The sequence below is a fragment of the Octodon degus genome, unplaced genomic scaffold, assembly GCF_000260255.1.
Source record: "Octodon degus isolate 3935 unplaced genomic scaffold, OctDeg1.0 scaffold00312, whole genome shotgun sequence".
Taxonomy (NCBI): Eukaryota; Metazoa; Chordata; class Mammalia; order Rodentia; family Octodontidae; genus Octodon; species Octodon degus.
In genome coordinates, this window is record NW_004524888.1 from 384,514 (window position 1) to 394,629 (window position 10,116).

The following is a 10,116-nucleotide window of genomic DNA, read 5'->3' on the forward strand; positions in this document are numbered from 1 at the left end:
GTATACCTGGATAAGTGCTACTGGTCATAGTGCATAATTCTCTTTTTTTGTATATATTTTTATTCAATTTGCTAGTATCTTATTGAAGGGTTTTAGATGTTTATTCATGAGACATATTTGCTATATTGTTTTCTTGGAATATCTTTGGTTCTGGTACTAGGATAATGTTGATTTCATAGAATGCATTAGGAAGTTTTCCTTCTGCTTCTGCCTTCTGGATGAGACTTTAAAGAACTGGTAAAATTTCTTCTTTAAATGATTGGTATAGTTCAACAGCTGACAAATCTTGGCCTGGCTCTTTATGCACTGAAAGTCATTAACAATTTCTTTACTACATATAGGCATAATCAAATTACCTACTTCTTCTTGTTTGTTTATTATTTATTTATTTAGTGAAGGTACTGACAGGGATGCGATGTATTGCACAGAACACCAGCACTGTTCTTCAATGTTAGCAATTGTAACATACAAAATGCTAAGGTGCAAGATGCCGCTGCCGGTTCAGGTGTTTAACCTGCAGGGGACTGTAGAGCCCATGCAGATTGATGTAGACCCACAGGAGGATTCCCAGAATGCACCTGATGTCAACTATGTGGTGGAGAACCCCACTCTGGATCTAGAGCAGTATGTGGCCAGCTACAGTGGTCTGATGCGCATTGAGCGGCTACAGTTCATTGCTGACCACTGCCCACCACTGCGGGTGGAGGCCCTGAAGATGGCTCTCTCCTTTGTGCAGAGGACCTTCAATGTGGATATGTATGAGGAGATCCACCGCAAGCTCTCAGAGGCCACCTGGGAGCTGCAAAGCGCACCAGATGCCATCCCTGAGAGTGGTATAGAGCCCCCACCCCTGGACACGGCCTGGGTTGAGGCCACTCGGAAGAAGGCCCTGCTGAAGCTGGAGAAGCTGGACACAGATCTAAAAAACTATAAGGGCAACTCCATCAAGGAGAGCATCCGGCGCAGCCATGATGACCTGGGTGACCACTACCTAGACTGTGGAGACCTCAGCAATGCCCTCAAGTGTTACTCTCGGGCCCGAGACTATTGCACTAGTGCCAAACATGTCATCAGCATGTGCCTCAATGTCATCAAGGTCAGTGTCTACTTGCAAAATTGGTCTCATGTGCTGAGCTATGTCAGTAAGGCTGAGTCAACCCCAGAGATTGCTGAGCAGCGCGGAGAACAGGACAGCCAGACCCAAGCTATCCTCACCAAACTGAAGTGTGCTGCAGGCTTGGCTGAGCTGGCTGTGCGCAAGTATAAGCAGGCTGCCAAGTGCTTCCTGCTGGCCTCATTTGATCACTGTGATTTCCCTGAGCTGCTTTCCCCCAGTAATGTGGCCATCTATGGTGGTTTGTGTGCTTTGGCCACCTTTGACCGGCAGGAGCTGCAGCGCAATGTCATCTCCAGCAGTTCCTTCAAGTTATTCCTGGAGCTGGAGCCACAGGTCCAAGACATCATCTTCAAATTCTATGAGTCCAAGTATGCATCGTGCCTGAAGATGCTGGATGAGATGAAGGACAATCTGCTCTTGGACATGTACCTGGCTCCTCACGTCTGGACCCTGTATACCCAGATTCGCAATCATGCTCTCATCCAGTATTTCAGTCCCTACGTTTCGGCGGACAAGCACAAGATGGCCACAGCTTTCAATACCACTGTGGCAGCCCTGGAGGATGAGCTGACACAGCTCATCCTGGAGGGACTCATTAACGCTTGCATTGACTCACATAGCAAGATCCTGTATGCAAGGGATGTAGATCAGCGCAGCACCACCTTTGAGAAGTCCCTGCTGATGGGCAAGGAGTTCCAGCGACGGGCCAAGGCCATGATCCTGAGGGCAGCTGTGCTGCGCAACCAGATCCATGTGAGGTCTCCTCCCAGAGAAGGGAGCCAGGGAGAACTGACGCCAGCGAACAGCCAGTCGCGTATGAGCACCAACATGTGAGGGGTGCATGCCTCTCCCTGCACCACGGAGGAAGGACGTAGCACCTTGGCTGCCTGCCTGCTCATCTTGAGAAGAGGCTCCATGCTGCCTGCAGCCACTGGATGGCACCCATCCACCCCCTTGCACTCTTTTGGGGCCTGGGGAAGTGGTTGGCGTGGCCGTTGTAGCCATGTAGGACTGATCCTTTGGGCTTTGTCCCACAGACAGACTGTAGTATATGGTCCTGCTAGGAAGCACAGGCCCCAGAGCCCCTCTGTCCCTGTGTTGTCTGGAGTACAGGCAGCTCTGCCAGTCCATTAAAGAGCAGACTGACCCGTTGAAAAAAAAAATGCTAAAGGTGCTGTGAAATACACAAAGGCTTAAATGCAAGTAAAATGATCTGTATGCACTAATAGCCATATCTAAAAATGTATTTGTTATGACACCTCACTAGCTGAACTAAAAGCATTCACAGGTCTGTTGTACTTAGAATGGATTTCTCCTTGTGATCACAAGAATGTAAAATGCATGGAAAGGTGATGGGTCAAACTATGGGATATAAATTTATGCTCCTATAGGTGCAAAGACCTATTATTCCTTCAATTTAGACATTTATCCTGGAACTCAGCCACCAGATCCTTCTTTATATAGTAATAAGCTGAATGGTGCTGTGAACAGACTTGTTGTTCCCATGTCCCAAACTAATCAGAATGTGACATTTGACAATTGGTTTACCAGTTTCCAATTTTTTAATGTATTTTGTTATTGCAGGGTCTCATTATGCAGCTTGGACTCGTGGTGATCCTCCTGCTTTCAGCCTCCCCAGCGCTGGGATTACAGGTGTGCACCACTACTCCTGGACTCTGGCCAGCTCAGCCAGTACTAGGGAGCTCACTTTATAGCCCAGGTTGGTCTTAAACTTGCAATGATCCTCCTGGATCAGCCTCCCAAATGCTGGGATTACAGGCATGCACCACCACACCCAGCTCATCAATAGAAATCTTTTAAAGAATAAACATGCGTCTGATAGAGCCATGTTTATGTGCCTTGATTACAAAATTACTCTTATGCTCCAAGGGTTATAGTCAGTAGCCAGCATCTCTCCGGATGTTGTAGGGGAGTTTTTGAACCCTTAGGGAAGCCTACTCCAGGTTAGCTGTTTATGCCTGTAACAAGATCCTCCCACTGAAATGGAAAGATGGGCTGACTAACTGATGCAAGGGGTAGACAAAAAAGGGCCTCCTTTAAATCTAAATAGGTAAACCAGCCAGCACTTGCTGGAAGAGTCCCATCAGTGTGTACAGATTTGTCACTGAGGGTGAATAGTCTTGATAGCCTGATTCACAGCACACAAAGCCTGCACTGCTCTATATTTATTGGTCCCAGGCTTATGTAAGGGTAGAAGCACAGCGTTGCAGGAGGACTGGCATCTAGCTAAGATTCTGTGATCTAACAGCCATTTAAAATATCCTTGAATGCCTTTTATGGCTTCACAGTGAAGGGGGTATTGGCGAACTCTAGTTGGAGTTGCCCCTGGTTTTAATTTTACTATCACTGATGCTTGATTTACAGCCAGACCTTGAGAGTTATCTGCAGCTCATATACCAGGAATCTTTTGTGCCAGTCTAAGTAAATCACTTATTTCTGGCCTTTGTGGCTTGTCTCAATACAATCTCCATCCACTCTTCCACTTGTGGGACAATAAGGGTTAACACCATAGCTTTTCATCAAGACAGATTTAGAGTTACATTTCCTTGTGGCTCGCTCAAACATAGTCTGCCTCACCTGCCTGTAACCCCAGCACTGGGGAATCTGAAAATGGGAGGATCAATACGAGTCTGAGCTGTGTAGTAAGACCCTGTACCAGATAAATAAATTAAAAAACAAAAGGTAGTCTGGGCTTGTACCTTTCAGAGCAAGTCTCTCCCTAGTAAGGGAACTAGACAGTTTGGAAGATACAGGAAGTCTTATTAGACTTCTCATCCCCCTATCTGGCAAAATGGCCTCTTTTCTGGACTCCAGTGGCTCCCACAATTGTCACATTTTTCTTGGACAATGGCCCAATGAGTTGTGTTGTGTCAGTACAGAATGTTTGATTCTGCTGCCCACCACACAAATCCATCAAAAGGCTCCCTACTTTCATTGTGACCATGGGCTCCTGGGGACCTAAGGAGATGGAGCCTGGTCTCCTCTAATCCTCATAACCTAGTTCCTGCTCATCCAATTAGGTCTGTTTCCTGTTCTGCCTGTAATTATCCTCTGGTAGTGGGATCTCTGGTCTTACAGTCTCCATTATCGTTTTATCCTTTTCTGGGCATTCATCCACCCAATGTACTTTTTCACCACACACACTGATTCTGAGCTAGCTTGGACCTCTTCAGCTGAAACGTTTTAACATTTCTCCCCAACCTCATGCCTTGATGACCTTTCCCCCCACCTCCCCAAGTGCTGCTTCAACAGATTTGCATTTCTTTTAAGCCTCCTGTCAGTCTCCCACTTGGCTTCTTGAGTATATGTTAATCCATCTTCATGATTAACATATACCCTAGTGGTTACTTCTAAGAGCTGAGTAACATTCATGCCAGCAAAACTCTCTAACTTCTGCAATTTCTGACTAATGTAAGAAAGCTGAATTTACCATGCATTGATTTCTGGCTGCTTCTGGCTTAAATAGAGTATTAGAGCTGAAAGCCTTATGAAGTCTCTCATACAGCTGATTAATGCTTTCACTGGTTTTTGGAACATCTCTCAAATTTTTCCCATATTTATGGCTTTTTTGCCTTTTGTCTTCAAGCCTTCCAGGAGAGCTTCTTGATATGTTTGTAGATTACACATCCCCTCTTTAACATTTGGGTCCCCATTTGTTTTTTGTTTTTTGTTTTTTTTTTTTCACCTTCATCAATTGCTTTTATTTTTTTTTTCAACAAATAATACACTGCATATATTCTTCTTAGTGGTTAATTGCTGTACAAGATGCAGACTTGTGATACTACTTACAAACACCATTAGAAAAAATCATTCTATTCATTAAGAGAATGCAACTATATATCTATCCCAACCACTTTGAATACACAGATACAAAATGGACATTCATAGTTATACCCCAATTTTTTTTTAAGTTCCGTTGTTGAATATTATAGGTGTGTAAACTCAGCAAAATATTCTAAAAGAGTACAGAAGCCCATAATAGCATTGGGTCTTCTGTTTAATTGGCAATGTCAGAAATTATTGACGTGAGTCCCCCACAGCTCAACATAACAACATGGCTTTACTTCCTATATTTCATCTTCATACTTTTCTACTGGATGGTTAAGACCAAGGTAAAGCAGAACCTATGCAACAAGAGTTGTAGCTTTTTGGTTTGAGAAGGTCAGTGAAATGCCCTCAGGATTTATCCTGAGATCCTGTACCTCAGATTGTAGAACCTTTGTCAGTGCAGCCATGTGGATGAGTCACGGCCATTGCTTGGCCAATGTGCTCTCTGTGAAAGCCTGAGAGAGTGTCTTCTCCTCATGTGACTCTCCTTAGGCACACTCCACGTCATCGATCAATTTCCTCTTTGGCCCCATAACCTTCTTGATCAGAAAATCTGGGACACTACCGAGGTACATGACGTTACAGTACAAGTTCTCATATGTCCTGAGTCTTAATTGACCTTAGAAGGGTAGGGCCAAAATATTGGCTTTCCTTGTATCCCTCCTTTTTCTCTAATTTTGGTCTGCAAACTTAGGTTGTTAACCATCCAGAAGAAAAGCTTATTGTTATTATCAAACGATTTACGTTATCAAGCTTAACCTCACTATTTCACTACGTTTCAAACATCTTAGGCATAATAAGGAACAGGTATTTTTCATCAAGTATTGATATGTTGAACCTTAAGTCCCTACATAATATGATAAAGAACATTTAAAAATTAGATAATATTCTAACAATAGGATAAAGAATTCTATGCTTCTCATGTTTGCACATAAGTCCAAAAATCTCACCATATACAACCTTGAAGCAGGACTGTCCCACAGTATTCCTTTTCCTGTCTCTTGCTTTCATTCACCACCCCCTTCTTCTTGAACATCCACCTACCCGAGAGACATCTTAGCAGTAACTGGCATGTCATGACAAGCAGCCCGTGTTCAGAATACCACAATGACAGGCACTCCCAATATGAAACCACTATTACAAATTACCATCTGCAGTGCAGTAGCTTAGTTCACAGATATCAGTATATATAGTTAGTCAGGGTGAGAATCATTCCAATTAACTCCTAGATTAAAGAATCTTCTGAATATTCTCCGGATCATTGCCTTGCTCAGCTTTTACATATAACTGCATGGCTTAACATTGTCATGTTTCCTAGCTCATCCCATTTCTCTCTCTTGATTAGTTAGTCCTTGAGATCCTGCTTTCCCTTTCCTTGTATTATATCTTTCTATTTGTATTTCTTCTTTGGAGTTCTTATACTAGGGAGACTATACGATATTTACACATGTGTGTGTGGTTTATCTCTTGGGTCCCCATTTGGATCAGTCTCATGGAACTGATTTTGAATATATGCCTGGACATTCATTATTCCTATGGGTGCATGATCCTCTAACCAACAGACGGCTACCTATGTCACTAAAAATCACTCTCTCTGATTTTTAGTATTGAATAGCATCAGGAGTTGTTTACAGCCTGCTCAATTTGGGTTACATGTCTGAAAGATAGATTGTATTAAGTCTATGAGTGCCTGCAGCTTCTCTACATAGGAGGGAGTACGATGCTTACAGTTGAGGTCAGTGGCTGATTGTCCCCCTTGGATTTGGTCCTCTGCACCATAATGAATAGATGTCCTGGTCTCTCAGAGGGGCATCTGTAGGTTCCTTGTACAACTTCATGGAAGACAGCTCATTTGACTGGCTGTCTGATCACTGGGGCTTTATTTTCTCTCTTGGGTGGGGAGTCCTGCTTCCTCTTCTGTGAGAGGAATGAGACTTGCTGCTTTCTGATCCCAATTGCCCAGAAATAGGTCTCAGTAGAGGAAGCCAAATTGGAGCATAAAGGGGAAGTGTTCCTGTCTCTTCCAAGGACTCCTATAAGGATTGGCTTTCTTGGGTCCTTTGTTCTTTTGACCTAGCCCCAATAGCCACTGGCAAAGTGCATTTCCCTTTGTCTCTTCTGTTGGGTCCAGCTCAGGCCATTTACAATATGCTGTCAGACAAGGATGCAGCCACACAGGCTGTGTCTGGGCTTCACGTAGCCATGAATCAATGTAGAGAAACTGACCTGGGTATCCTAGCAGCTGTCCTTCATCTCCACCCACTACCCAATAAATTCTTCCAACTGTCCCTGTCTGTTGTCCCCTTGACTGGCCACCCTACATTAAAAGACGGCAAATCAATTTCACAGAGTTTCAGCCTCGAGGTGGTTAAATGCACCCCATATTTTTGAGGGTGACCTTTTTAAAAGTTCTTTAATGTACCTTCTAATGGGATGGGTTTCAATGCTTCTCCACCCAAGTGTGGTACAATTCACTCTCACAATTACTTTACTTCAGTAAGACATTAAAGTGTCTTCCTCACAGTTCTTAAGTGCCATTTAACAACCAGAGGGCTCAAGATCTTGAACTCAGACCTCATAACTTATCTACCATTTGTGAGGTACCTCTGTATGCCACATGCAGATCACCGCTAGTTCCACTTGGTCTCACACTTGGCTGCGGTGTGCAGTCTATGCTGAGACCTGTGGCCCTGCATTCATCACTCTGCTCATTCACACACATTCATACACCTCTCCTTTCCCAGTTTTTATCCAGGTGTCAGATTCTCAAGCCTCTTGTTGCAGGCCACCACTGCAATTCTGACACTTAGCAGCCTCCCTTGTCATGGGCCACTCTCAAGTTTCCTACTGAAGTATAGGTTTCATCTTAGTCCAGACTGGACCCACTGTTTGGCTCTCCCAGGGCGGGGCATTTCCATGTCCCTAGCACCTTAATGAGCCAATTCTCATTGCAGGCCACTCCTGCCTGGGGTGCTGGTATGGTCTAATTTTGGTAAGGGTCAGATTACTCAGTACTCAGAAGTGATCAGCTTGCCTCTCTGTTTGCTCAGAACAGGTTTCCCCTGGGCCACTTACCTTAGTTTGGTTCTGTAGCACATTTTTCTTGAATGGTCCTACCCCTCCTCAGGTTCCATTTGCACTGGCAGAGAAGAGGCTCCCAGCTGTGGGACAGCCAGAACCCTCTCTGAGCTACAGCTTTACTTGGTGGTCCAGAGGCTGATCTTCTCAGATTATGAATCCCTGGAAGGCAGGCAAAAGGAGATAGCAAGTCTGGCCTGTCATCTCCAGTCCCTTGGTGGCCACCAGAAATGTTGAGGAAAACAGACCAGAGAGATCAGTGGATTGAAAAATGAGGATTTATTAGGTGCACCAGCCCAGCCAACTAATCTTCAAAACCACGCTGAGTCCCTGAACAAAAGGACAGGCCTCCTTTTATGCAATTTGCTGCACTAAGAAAGCAGAGGTACAAAAGTAAAACAAAGACATCCTAAGTGGCTAATCTTAACCTTGAAAGGAAACACATCCTGTGCACCTCAGGATGTCAGGATTTTGTAAAGCTTGTTTACAGCCCCCATTTGTCAATTTTATTGGTGACTGTATACAGTATTTTGCTCTTCCAAGGGAGGAAATGCCATGAGAAAACTGCTTGGTGTCCCTTAGCAGTGAGAAAGCACAGACCTGCATTCCTGAGAAGGGGTTGCCAGAGGAGATACTTGCCTAGACCTATGAAGATTTTCTAGGATGGGGCGAGTTCTGCTTTATTATGGTACATGTACAAAACACATCTTAATTTCTTTCACTCTCTTTTCCTCCACTCCCTCCATCCTTGTCTTATCTCTTGAGCCCTTTTCCATTTGAGAAAGCGCTTTCTCCTTACTCCTACTTTAAAAAAAAAAAAAAAAATATTTATTTATTTGTTTATTTAGTGTGTGTGTGGCCAGCTCAGCCCACCAGGGGGCGGGCCTGGCTGGCATGTGGTGCTGGGGATTGAACCGCGGTCCCTGTGTTTTGCTTAGCTTAGCTTGTTCTAAGTAGGTGCTTTAGACCACTGAGCCATCTCACCAGCCCCCTTACTCCTACTTTTATTTTGCTCTTTATTTATACTTTGGGTTTCTCAAACTAGAGAAGTCATACAATAATCTTGTGTGTATGATTTATTTCACTTAATATAATGGTCTCATAGTGCATCCATTTCTCTACAGATGACTCAAGTTTATCTTTCTTTATGGCACAGTAGAACTCCATTGTGTGAAAATACTATTTTTCTTTTAACATTTTATCTGTTCATGGACATAGTAGCTGCTTCCAAGGTTCAGCTATTACAAACTGTGCTGCTAAAGACATGGGTATCCATGTATCAGTATAATAGGATGTCTTTAAAGAGTCCTAGAAATGGCATAGCTGGGTCAAATGAAATGTCTACTTTCAGTTTTTGAGAAATCGCCACAGTGATTTTCAAAGTACTTTTATCAATTTACACACCTTCCAAGTGTGGAAGTGATCCTTTTTCTCTGCAGCCTCATCAGCATTTGCTATTCTTTGATTTTTTGATGATGACCATTTTTTCTGGGGTAAGACAGAATCTCAGCAATTAACCACTAAGAATAATAATAAAAAAAAAGATAGAATCTCACTATTGTTTTAATTTGCATTTCTTCAATGACCAGCAAAGTCAAACATCTATTGATGTATTTATTTGGCCATCTGTACTGCACTTCTCTAAGAAATGTCTGTTTTGCTTGCCCATTTTTTGATTGGGTCTCCCATTTTGAGGTGGTTTAATTTTTTGAGTTCTTTATATATTCTAGATATGAGTCCTCTTAAGTATAGCCAGAAAAATATAAGTTGCCTTTTCACTTTTTAATTTGATATGATCCACTTGTTGATTTTTGGTATTATTTCTTATGCTATTGGGGTTTTGTTCAGAAAGTCCTTGTCTATGGCTTGAAGAGTTTTACCTATCTTGACTTCCAACAGATTATTTGTACTTAACATTGGTTTTGGATCTATTCTGATTTTAGTTAGTACATGGTAAAAGATACAGGGCAAGATTCAGTATTCTTGTGAATAGCATTCTATGTGAACAGTTTCCCAGCATCATTCATTAAAGAGACTATTTTTTCCCCCTGTAGTATGTTTCTGACCCCTTT

General features: G+C 43.1%; 1 pseudogene across 1 annotated transcript; it reads left to right on the forward strand.

Annotated features, from left to right (window-relative positions):
* Positions 1 to 486: 486 nt before the first annotated feature.
* Positions 487 to 1,977, forward strand: LOC101578370 (annotated as a pseudogene). The gene has a single exon (XR_001116958.2). The product of XR_001116958.2 is annotated as a COP9 signalosome complex subunit 1 pseudogene (transcript).
* Positions 1,978 to 10,116: the final 8,139 nt, after the last annotated feature.